Source organism: Grammomys surdaster, unplaced genomic scaffold (genome assembly GCF_004785775.1).
Source record: "Grammomys surdaster isolate TR1022 unplaced genomic scaffold, NIH_TR_1.0 126546, whole genome shotgun sequence".
Classification (NCBI taxonomy): Eukaryota; Metazoa; Chordata; class Mammalia; order Rodentia; family Muridae; genus Grammomys; species Grammomys surdaster.
In genome coordinates this window covers 3,024,865-3,037,394 of record NW_021621338.1, presented here as the reverse complement: position 1 = coordinate 3,037,394, position 12,530 = coordinate 3,024,865, and positions in this window count along the sequence as shown.

Below are 12,530 nucleotides of genomic sequence, written 5' to 3'. Positions count from 1 at the left end.
GAGGAATTCTGAGGCTGAAGGTAGTCAGTTAGGTGGACCCTCAGCTGCAGGCAGGCATGCTTATGATCTTCAGATTCCTCATGCTCTAGAGAGGGAGTCAACTCGTGGTAGTCTAAGTGGTACCCTACGAAGCGTAGGGTTTAGAGACAGCTTCTCTTGCCTCATGTTGTAGGCTGAACTCATTCTTTTCAGCTTTGTTGGATGGCATTCTAACCCCAAGGTGATTGTATTCAGAAACAGGGCCCTGATGAGATAATTGAAGTTAAATGAAGTTATAATGTGGAAACCCTCATACCACAGGACTGGTGTCCTCATAGATGAAGAACATCAGAGACAAGCATCTTCTCTTCCCTCTCTTTGCATGGACAAAGGCCAAATGAGTTCAGACAAATGCCAAGGTGTCCTCCTCTCTATAGGCTGAGGAGAGAGGTCTTACCAGGACCCAACTTTGTGAGCACCTTGATCATGGGCTTCTATATTTGAAAGTTGCAAATAATCGTGTTTTGTTGTTTAAACCTTCTCAGTTTGTAGTTCTTTGTTACAGCAGCCTGGGGACATGAATACACCTGGGAACAAGTGCAGCCTGAACACAGACACATGCACAGAGAGAGCTTTTCATGTTCTCCAGTTTCCCAGTGTTGGGAAACAGAGGATGAGTCATGAGCAAGAGGTCTTGATTAAGGGGAACGGAAGTTGAAGAAAGCAAGGTGACGAGTGTCTGCCATATGTGGAACGCTGTCAAGGCATTGCTCATGCATCTGCATTTATTTAATGAGAGTGTTAAATCTCTATTTCTGCCAAGCACTGTACTAGACAGATTTGAAATATTAGGAAAGACCCCTACCCTCAGCAGGCTTACTAGCAGGACTACTGCATGGCAGTGTTAGGATGGACCCTTGTATCTTAAAGAGGGTTGACTGACAAACACCCTTTGGGTAAAGTTTGTCAGCTCAGGGATTAATGTACTCTCTACACGTTCATCTCATAAGGGGGGGGGTTGGAGGAATATGTGCCTCTTCGGTGATTGCTCCCCTCCCATCCCTGCAATCCCTGCAACCAGAGGAAGGTTGTGACAAGCCCCTCCAACCTCTGAGCTCAGCTGGGGTCCAGATGTGGCTCTGGATCCTGCAGGACTGAGAGGTCATGGAAAGGTAAATGCACACAGGTCCTCTAATCTGTGTGATGGTGTGGGTGGTGGGTAGGGGGAGACAGATCAGTTCAGGGACTTTAGCTTCGCATCAGACAATGCCAGCTTATGGAAGGTCTTGAGAGGACATGAGAAGCACCAGTTCCTACCTCTCAGTCAGTAGCATAGAGACTCCTGGACTGCCAGGCTACTTCATGCACCTGGGATGAGCCTTGAATTTTTACTCTTCCAAGGGATTGTTACAGTGCTTTGTTTTATTTTATTTTGAAGGAAGAAACTGGGCCTTCCTTCTATTTTTCCCTCTAACTTCCTTTCCACCTCCTTTCAAGCAGAGTGTGTGAGTTCTCCTGCTCAGCTCAATGTCCCTATTGGCACTGTTCTGCGTCAGAAGCTCAGACCCTGTGATCTTCAGGGCTGCAACATGAAAAGTCCATTGGATTAGCATTGATTGCCCACACAACTTTTTTTGTATTGCTTATTTTTTTTATTAGGGGGAATTGTTATTTCTCCTATCTCACATCTTTTTTATTTTCAGACTATAAATGTACCAATTGGCTTCATACCAGGACAGACCTCTGGGTTTCATAAAGTGGAAATGGAAGAGAAATGAACCTAAAAGTTCCCAGCCACTAACGCCAAGGGCAGGAATGCAAGAACAGTGTGCCCTCCTCAGACTTGACCATGAGGCTAGATTTCAAAAAGGTTCTGACTATTGCTTTGAATCTCTTCACTCTAGCAGTTTTAAGCCAGCAAACTCCCAAATGAGACTGACTGGAAGGAAAATAATGAAGGAATGTTATATTTTTACAGCTGGATTTAACAGGAAGACTGAGAAATAACCTAGGATTCTGAATGATTTGCTCAGGCCTTGAGTACATGTTTATGTTGTCTTTCTGTCCGTCTTCTTTCTTCAGTTCTTTGAGTCAAGCAAGCTATAGCTGCCTTATGTAAAAGGATTAGAATAAATGGGTCATACAAGCAGCCCACTTAGCTTGTGAAATGGAGACAGACTAGAGGGATGTTTCAATGGACTAGACTAAAGATGACTTTTCTGTTTTCCTAGGATAGCTTCTTGCTAGTCCTTCCCCAGTATATGTCTTCCAGGGGGCCCACCATCTTTTACTTTCAGATTCTTGGAGAACCTTAGACCTCAACATTTAGATCTGAATCTCCAAGGGCTTCTATCCAAGATCTCCACCTTCAAATAGGAGTCTCGCCCAGTTCCTGACCTAGAATTAATCTGTTTCCCAGTGTGCACCAGCCTGTTCTCCCTGCCTCTTCACTCACTCATTGGGTTAGGTTCTTGATGGATGGCACTGGTAACTTGTAGGGAAGAGTACAGAATTGTACCAAATTGCCTTTGCAAGTTCTCCAGGAGACCAGGCATGGCACAAGAGTGTAGTGCCTAGGACTTTCTGTTACCAGGATACTGTCTTCTTCTGATTCAGCTGAGGGTCCCTGCTTCATTCATTTCCAACCTTTAAAATATGCTCAACTGTTCTTCTTCATAGAATCTTCAAAGACAAGCCATGGGGCAAAGCAGAGTGTAGGGTTCATGTCATTGAGATGTTGTTACTCTAATGATATATCACATTTAACATTGTAGGGGATCAGCCTGGTTAGCAAGAGGAAGCATGTGCCATAAGGCACCAGGCTAAGGAATAAAAAAAAAAAAAAACAGGAAAGGAAAAAGCTAATCTCCAGGAAACTTTTGTAGCATTTTATAATAATCATAATAATATATATAATATATATAATAATATATAATATATAATCAGCCACATTTTTCCATATTAGTAAACTTGCAACCTTGTCTTTCAAAAACCCCAATGTCACATTTATGTTTTCCTCACTGCATCTAGAGTTTCCTGTGTGTTACTCTGACCTTCTGAATTGTAGAAACAACACAGGTCAGAGGTTCTTACATTTCAGTGTCCCTGTTGGATAAATGACCTTGGTCATTGCTGTGAGACTTTTGTGATCCTTTGTTTCTTTTGACATCAAAGAAAAAATTGACTTTGATATTTAAAATCTTATGCAGGGGCTGGGGATGTAGCTTAGTTGTAGAGTACTGGCCTAGCATTTTCAAAATAATCCTAGTACTACAGAGGGGAAAAGATTAAAGGTCAAATGAGGAGTTTGAGGCCAGCCTAGGCTACATAAAGATCCTGTTTCAAAAAAAGAATCTTACTCCCATGCTAGAACCAGCTAAGAATTTCTAGATCTATTGCTCCATCATGGAAGAAGGAAGCCTGGAGGATGGGACGGAGCTAGGATGTATGTCTCTGAAGACTCCTGTGGGTGTGCTGTTCAATTGTGGCTTGGAGTAGGGGACAGAATGGGTCCTCTAGAAGACAAGGGACTCTCTTAGGCCTGGATCTTAACCCAAGCTGGAAAGCCCTGACAGGTTTGTTCCCAGTAGAGAGGACACTGGGAAACAGATCCTAATGGAACCCTTGCAGCCATCAGAATACACAGTTCCAGCTCAGTTTGTCAAACTGCTGGCAGCCACTGAAAAACCCAATGAATTTTCCCTCTTTTCCCTTCCAGTTCCAAGGAAACCCTGACTAGTACCCAACTGGGCTGTGACCTCTTGGGAAATGCAGCAAATCCACCCTACAGGTGAGTTCCAGGATGCCTCAAGTTTTGTGTCTGTGACTCATGTGAACCCCAAGGGTCTTCAGTTAAGAGGCTGAGTTCCAGCAAATTATCCACAGTTCTGTCTCAACTGGCATCCCCTCCAGCTTACCTCTGCTAGAGTAGGGCAGGGACCATTCCTATAGCAGGGAAGAGCAGCATCCTCCCAGTGCTTTCATCCTTTAGGAGGCAGGGAGAAGGACTGTGCCATTTCCATGGATATAGACAAGAATGTATCTTCGAGGAGGTTGGAGGCTGTGTAAAACGGGGCAGAGGCAGCTTGGTAGTGTTGAGATTAAAGAGTGGGCGCACCACAGGCAAAAGCAAGCTGATAGGATGCCTAAGAGCTAGAGGTCATGACTGTCCCCATGGGTGGTCTGGCTGCTGTGCAAGTGACCCACTGACCTCCAGAAGAAAGCTGTAGTTCTCCTGCTCCAATATGACTGCTCCTATGAGTAGGGCACTGCCAAGGGCTGCAGATGAGACCAGCAGTGCACAGGAGAAATATAACGATGGAGTAGGGCCAGGTCCACAGATTGATTAGCTACCTAGAAACTTCTGCATTACTCACATCCACCCTTCTTTGCCTCACCCTCCTCTCCAAGGCCTCTAGGACAAGTTTTTTCCTGTATCCCTCTTCTCTTTCCCTTCTCTTCATTCTCTGATGATGAAAGTACTGCATTTCCAAGCACCAGCTGGGCTAGATGGCTCACTCCAGCTCCTTTGTCTAAGTAGGGGGACAGATCCTCCCAACATCTCTCATCCTCACTCTCAGCTTCCAACACTCCCCTCAGAAAGACAGCTGCAAACTGCCTTCCCAAAAGGAGCTTATCTTCCCAGAAGTCACTAGCCAACAAGTTGTGTCCCAGACCTCTTTCTCTGGAATTCCCTGATATTTCAGTCAGAAATATCATGCAATTTTCTCACTAAGTGTTGCACAAAGGGACCACAGATTTCCATAGTTTAACATGTTAGTCTTAGGGGTAACACATTAGCATTAGAAATATTTTCTCTGTCTGTCTCTGTCTCTCTGTCTGTATCTGTCTCTGTTTATCTGTCTCTCTGTCTCTCTCTGTCTTTCTGACTTAAACTGCTGGTCCTTCTCCCTCCACCTCCCAAGAGCTGAGGCTACAGGCATGCATACCTCCACTCCCAGACAACTGGAGTGGTTTTGTCTATTGGATTTGATGTTCTGTATTTTGGAGATCCTTAGACAAACTGAAAATCTTTACAGAGCATGACAGGGTAGCACAGATCCATTTCATCACTAAACTACATATTCTAGAACATGGGGGCAAGAACAGGAAGATCTGGACACTTCTGTTCTGTAGGAATTTTTGGTTCTCTCTCTTGCCTCACTATTAGATTCCAAGATTTGTGTCTTAAATGTCCCTCAAAGCCCATGTGCTAATGGCCAGCATTATGCCTGTCAGAAGGATGTTGCAACTAAGGGCTGAATCCTAGTGGGATGAAGTCACGTGATTGGGACGATGACTGAGAAGGGATATTGAGCCCTTGGCCTCTACTCTATCCCAGTTGTGATAGCTTTGCCCTTCTACACAAACAACCCCCAAAACTTTAAGAGTTCATCTTACTACAGGCTCACACTTACAATGCTAACTGACCACAGATTGAAACCTTTGAAACTATGAAATAAAGTAAGCTTTTCCTTTTTATAAGTTGCTTAACACAGGTATTTAATTGTAGTGCTGGAAAGTTGAATAACATGAATGTGCTCAGCAAACTCCTATAACTTCTGGTATCTTTACCAGTGCTAAGGTTGTGATATCTCAACCCTTTTACTCCTGCCCTTGCTCTCTCGGAGCCCCGACCTACATTAAAGTGATTTCTATCCAAGGGAGACCAACTCTTCTCTTTTCTCTAGAACTAGTGGTCCCTATCCTAGAAGCAAACATGTGCCTGGACACTAATTTATGAACAATTTCTACTATTCCTTGTTTAAATACCTGTCCTGATTCAGTCTCTGTATATTTCATGTTTCATCTGATTGTCTCAGGATCTCTTCTGGAACCTAGCATGCACAGTTCCAAGTCAAACTGTAGCTGATCCAGATTGACTATGGCAGCAGTAGTAGTTGAGTGTTTGGGTCTGAATCCTGGATTCATCACTCAGCTTCAGCTTTCTTCATCTGTAAATGGTTAACAATAGTTCCTGTGTTCCAGAGCTGTGTTAAAGACAATGCATGCAACTTTACCTAATGTTTTGAGTGTAGCCAACAGGTAAATGTTAATCGCTAAAATTGCTATTGCTTAAAGAAGTAGAGGCTGAAGTTGACCAAAATGAGGTGATTCATCCGAGATCATGGGCCCCAGCAGTGGGAAATCTGAGTGCAAAGTCCATCTGCAGGCATCTGAGTGACATCTGGGTCCTCTGAATAGCAGTGTTTTCTCATAGCTGCAAAAGCAAGCTTCTACCTACATTCTACTGGCTCGGTATGCTTTCCTGTTTAATGTCACTGATGAGTCTCCCAGCTGAAAGTACTTAGTAAACAAACAGAGACCTTCAAAGGAAAATGGATTGAGTCAATATGACACATCCAGACCTGGGTGGAGCTGGAGCTCTAGCAAGGACCCAGGTCTAGTGCCTGTTTTTATACGGCCTTGAGCTGGAATATTTCCCTATGGCTCCAATGACAGGCCCGAGAAGAGACATTTTCCTGTAGGCCATTCTCATGGTGGAGTAGCCTAAGGACATCAGCTGCAGACTAAGTAAAGGGAGATAGATGGCAACTGAGAAGCCATTACTCTGTTGTTCTTCTGTGTATTCTAAGGTATCAAGGTCTTGGGAAAAGAAAGAAAGAAAGAAAGAAAGAAAGAAAGAAAGAAAGAAAGAAAGAAAGAAAGAAAGAAAGAAAGAAAGTCTTTTAACAAGCCCCAACATTAATAAAATAGGATGTTGCTCCAATAGTAGCAATTTAAGGCATGCAAAGCAGTTCTCTTTATAGACATCTGTCACATTGGAAGACACTCCAGAACTAAATGGCTTAAGCAATAAACTCTTCTTATGTCAGTCTTTGTGGATCACAAATGTGACAGAAATCTAGGTGTATAATTCTTGCTAATGGTCTCACATAATCTGGCAGTGAGGATGTTGGCTAGGCTGTAGCCACCAGAAGGCTAACCTATGTCTGGGAGATATGCTTCCATGAGATGGACTTAGGCAGGAGGCTGACTACTCAAGAGACCAAGTGTCAGACTGGCAGCTGATACTCCCATGAATTAGTCATCTAGAAAGTCAATGGGGCTAGAGAGATGGCTCACTGAGTAAAATGTCACACACACAAGCATGAGGACTTGAGTCTGATCACCAGAACCTGCATAATAAAAAGACAAGCTGGCTTGAGCTTGCAATCTCAGCTCTGGAGAGACAGAGACTGTTGAATCATTAGGGATAGCTGGCCAGCCGCCCTAGTCTGATCAGTAAATTCTAGGCCCCAGGGAGAGACTCTGTCTCAAAAAACCAGGAAGAAGGCTTCTAAGGAAAACTATCCAAAGTCATTTTGGGGCATGCATATGCACACATACAAAAAAAAATCACATGCTCATCTGTATGTATACACACACACACACACACACACACACACAAATACACTCTTACACACATGCATACATCAAAAAGAGAAACACTAAGGCAGAAACCATAGTGCCTTTCATGGCTCAGAAGCCACAGAATGTCATTTCTGCCTAGTCTTTAGGTGTCCAGTACTAAGTGCAGCTCATATGTAATGAGAGACGAGTTAAGTGCTATGTCTTAGGGGAAGGAGTCCAGAGAACTTGTAGACATATTGTAAAGCCATCAAATGCTCTGCCAACCTCAGAGGTCCATGCTTGTTTTCAATTACATCATTAAAAAAAATGTTATTTTTTTTACTGTCTAAACAACTTAAATTGGTGTTCATTTTAAGCGTCTAGGACAGCAATGACCAGTAATCAGAAGTTCAGATTATGTGTGTCTCATCTTCCAGGCCTACCTCAGCTCCTTCATTTAGGAGATAAAATGGTTGCCTTTGAAAGAAACAAGGCCGGAAAAATTGGATATCTGCATGCAAAAGAATGGAGCTAGATCTTGACCTACTCTTAGATGCAAAAAGTAATTCCGTATGTATTAAAAACTTATGTGACCTAAAAGCATAAAACCCCTAAGAAAGAAATTAGGGCACAGGATTCATGATGTTGGATTTGGCAATGAGTTGAATATGGGTGAAAAGCGCTGGTAAGAAAAGAAAAAGTTGACAAATTGGGCTTAGTGAAAAAATATTTAATTACATAATAAGAGTAGAATGTCAGCCCACAGAAGGGATGAAAATATTTGTAAATTATCCACCTGATGAGGACCCAAATCCACCATGTGGCTTACAAGTCAACAACAGAAAAAATAATTCAGCTTAAAAAATGGGCAAAATTATTGAACAGAAATTTCCCCCAAAGAAGACATACAAATAGCCAGTAAGTGTAGTTAGTGCAGGGGAAGGTGGCTAACCACATTGGGCACTAAGGAAGTGCAGGGCAAAACTACCATGAAGCACCGCCTCACCCTGGCTAGCATGGCTCTAATACAAACAAAGAAAAGAAAACAGAACAAATTGCCTGGGCACAGATGAGTTGGAACCCTTGTATAATGTGGCTGGGAATACAAAATGGTCTGGCTGTGGTGGAAGACCATATAGTGGCTCCTCAAAAAAAAAAAAAAAAAAAAAAGAAAAGAAAAAAAAAGAAAATTAGCCACTCTATCCCTGCATTTATATATGAAAAAAAAAACCAACAACAAGCAAAACAGAAAACAGAAATCTTGAAAACAGAATCTTCAAGACATACCTGTATGCCTACATATTATCTTCATCACAGCATAGCTCATAAGATTAAGGCATTCATCCACAAACGGATAGATAAACACAATGTAGTATATGCATACTGTCTTAGTTAGAGTTTCATTGCTGTAGAGAGACACCATGACTATGGCAACTCTTATTAAAGAAAAAACATTTCACTGGGGCTGGCTTACAGTTTTAGAAGTTCAGTCCATTATCATTCTGGCAGGAAGCATAGCAGCATCCAGGCATATATGGTGCTGGAGGAGTTGAGAGTTCTACATCTTGGTCTGCAGGCAGCAGAAGGAGACTGTGTTCTACCCTGGGTGTAGGTTGAGCATAGGAGACCTCAAAGCTTGTTCCCTACCTCCCCAGCAACATGCTTCCTCCAACAAGGCCACACCTCCTAATAGCGCCACTTCCTATGTGCTAAGCATTCTAACACATAAGCCTGTGGAGGCCATACCTACTCAAATCACCATACATACAGTGAAGTATCATTCAGCCACAGAGAGCAAATTCTGATGTCAGTCACCTGAGGGCTTTATGTTGCATGACATTGCCAGTCATAGAAAGACAGATATTGTAAGATACCATTTACTTGATACATATAGTGTCCTAGTTTGCTTTCTTTTATGATAAAGACCATGACCAAAAGCAACTTCGGGAGGGAAAGGCTTATACTACCAAACAGTTCAGTCATCAAGGGAAGCAGAGAAGGAACGTGAAGCAGAGACCATGAAGGTATGCTGCTTACTTTACTGTCTTGCTTCTGAGCTCCCTATCAGCTACCTATGTTACCCAGCTAAGCTCATATGCCTGGCTCTACTTATAGTGGGCTAGGCCCTCCTATATCAATCAGCAATCAAGAAAATGCCCCCCTCACTTGTCAGTGAATGCTCACTTGATGGAGACAACTTTTGATAATTTTCCTCTTCCCAGTGCGTTAAGTTAGCAACCAAGATGAAGCCATTACACATAGGATAGTAGCAGTCATAGAAGTAGAAAGTTATATGGTGGTTGCCAGGGGCTGGGGTTAATGAGGAATGGGAGCTTAAGTGTATAAGGACTAAAAGTTTTGGTTTTACAAGAAACTGATAGAGCTGGATGGTGATGATAGTTACACAGAATTATGAATATATATGATACCCTGGAACTATATGTTAAGACAGTTAAGATGAGTTTAATTTTGATTTGACTTTCAATTTGCCTTTCCAAAAATCTCTAGGGAACAAAGCAAAAAAATAATGAGGTGCCTGAACTTAAAATCCTTCTAATGTCCTTTGTGCCTCTGGTATTTTCTTCTCTAAAATTATCTATCAGAAGATTCTAGAATTTAGATTTCATTTAGGACAATCACTCTTCTATACTTACTAGTCTCCCCGACTGTCTGTGTGTTTGAATATATGTTTAACATGTTTTTGCACGTGTCCTTATGTTTCAAAAACCCACATAAATAAATCTTTCATGGCCTCAGAGTCTGTTTATGTTACAAGAACACATTTTATTTGCCCTCAGCAGCCAGAGGTTTGCATGGTATTCCTGTAAATGGGGCATGGTGCTGTTCTGTTGTGACATGCCTTTTGATGTAGAACAGCCACAGTCCAGTGGCGTCCAAATATATCTCGGCCTACTGTAAAAAATAACATGACAGGTCTTCCTACGGATGCAGGGTCTCTGCATGTGTTCCCAGGAACTTGAGGCCATTTACTAAATCCAAACAGAGAAACATTATTTTAATAGTTATAGGTGTGTCCACTTGGCTTCAAACAAGGCTTCCTTCCCTCCACAGGCTCCTAGCTGCTCATGCTTGAAGCCTGGGTAAAAAGAATGAAATAGCTGAGTGTTGTTCCAAGACAAGACACCAAACCTTAAACTTATCCCACAGATCAGCCTTAGTACTCCTTAATCCGCCATTGAAAAATACCCATTTATCAAACAGTCTTTCTTTCCCCTCAAAGACTGTCCACCTTTAAAGAAAAATGGTTCAGGAGAAATCACCTTCTTTTAAAAGTCACGATCCTCTTAACATTTTTCAGTCCCTGAATTTAGAATGTTTTCATAGTTTCCCCAGCATTTCCATGTACCTGTACATACCAAGAAACTATCTGCATAGGTCCAGAAGTGGGTTTCGCTTAAGGTGTTTCCAACATCTGTAGTAGTTGGAGTAAGATATGTAGCTGCCTTTTTGTAGTAAACAAGGATGTGGGAGTGGTATACCCTGGAGATTAGGTAATGATTAGAAGCACATTTGTTATTTAGGGCTGTGCAACAACTTATGTCAAATTCACTTCTCAATTCAACAAACACTTATTGTATCAACCCCTATGGGTCAGGAGCCAATATGATGTAGCTGGATCCTTGGCTCAAGATCTTCTATAATGATGTGATCAAGTTTTGGTACTATGCTCAATCAAGTTATGGTAATCAATGCTCCCTCAAATCTCAACTGGGTTAGGAGAGGATTTGCTTCCCAACACAGTCACAAGGCTGTTGGCATGATTCAGTTTCTTTCTGATATCAGGTAGAGGACCTCAGTTTCTTGCTAGCTACTGCCTGGAAGACTTTCTCTGGCCCTGGATATTAGTTTTTCCATAAGGTGACTTGCAAATACTCAGCTGGCTTCCATGAGAGTCAGCAAATGAAAGAACAAAAGAGAGAGCTATGATTTTTATGATCTAATCAGAAACTTATCACTTTGGCTGCATACTTTTCCATCAGGAACAAGTTACTAGGTCTAGCCCATCATTAGTGCCTAGTGACTGCACAGCCACATGAAGACTAAGAGGTTGGCATCACTGGGAGCCATCTTTGAGCTGCCTACCACAAAGAGCAACAAAATAAAGGACCACACAATATCGAATGTAATACTCAACAGCTGAGTAAGTATTAGATGAGCTCTATAGACAAATACAATTTGCTGAAATTAAAATACACAGGGTAACATGCTATTTACTTTGCAAGGATACAAATCAATTCAAGAGTATATAATAATCACCCTGTAATGTTTATCTTCTGGGAGCAGCAAGTAGAGGAATTGGGAACAGATTACCGTGTAAATCCAGGGTAAGGTGGTGTAGACACAGAATTAAACTGTGGAGTATGAATGAAGGACCAAGTTGAACTTGCATGAGTTTCAAAAAATCAAACAAGAAAAAGTGCTAAGCCCTCAGAAGATGTTCCCTAAGACCATGTCTTTGGAAGCTTCCCACCTAGTGTCAAGTTACCTCAAAAGTTCAGAGACCTTTGCAAGCAAAAGTTGTCTATGTCAAGATGCCATACTGTTGAAAATGCTATAAAGTCTGCTGTGCATAAGGTGCATCCACAGGGTGATCCACTGTCACAGAGACAAAACTGCCTCTGTATTTACTACCACCAATGTGATAACTTGATCAGTTTGTCACTTTGTCACCTAGAGAGCTTGTTAAAGTACAGATTGAGATACCTTCAGATTAAGTTCTCCATGTGAATGAGCTGGGCTAGAAGTCTACATTTCAAGCAGTATTTGAAGACATTTTAGGGCTTCAGGAAGCTAGCTTAATTGATACAATGCTTGACTTTGAATCATGGAGACCTGAGTTCAATCCTCAGAACCTACAATAGATAGATAGATAGATAGATAGATAGATAGATAGATAGATAGATAGATAGATAGGCAGATAGATAGATGATAGATAGATAGATAGATAGATAGATAGATAGATAGATAGATAGAGCAAGCTGGGGATTGTGGTGTGTATTGTAATCTCAACAAAGACAAGAGAATTCATGGGCAAGTTCCAGGCCAGTGAAGAACTGGACAAAAGAAAAAGATGGATAGACAGTGTACACTGAGGTCATCCTCTGGCTTCCACGTGCATATATAGACTTATATACACATGAACATTCAGAGAGAGAGAGAGAGAGAGAGAGAGAGAG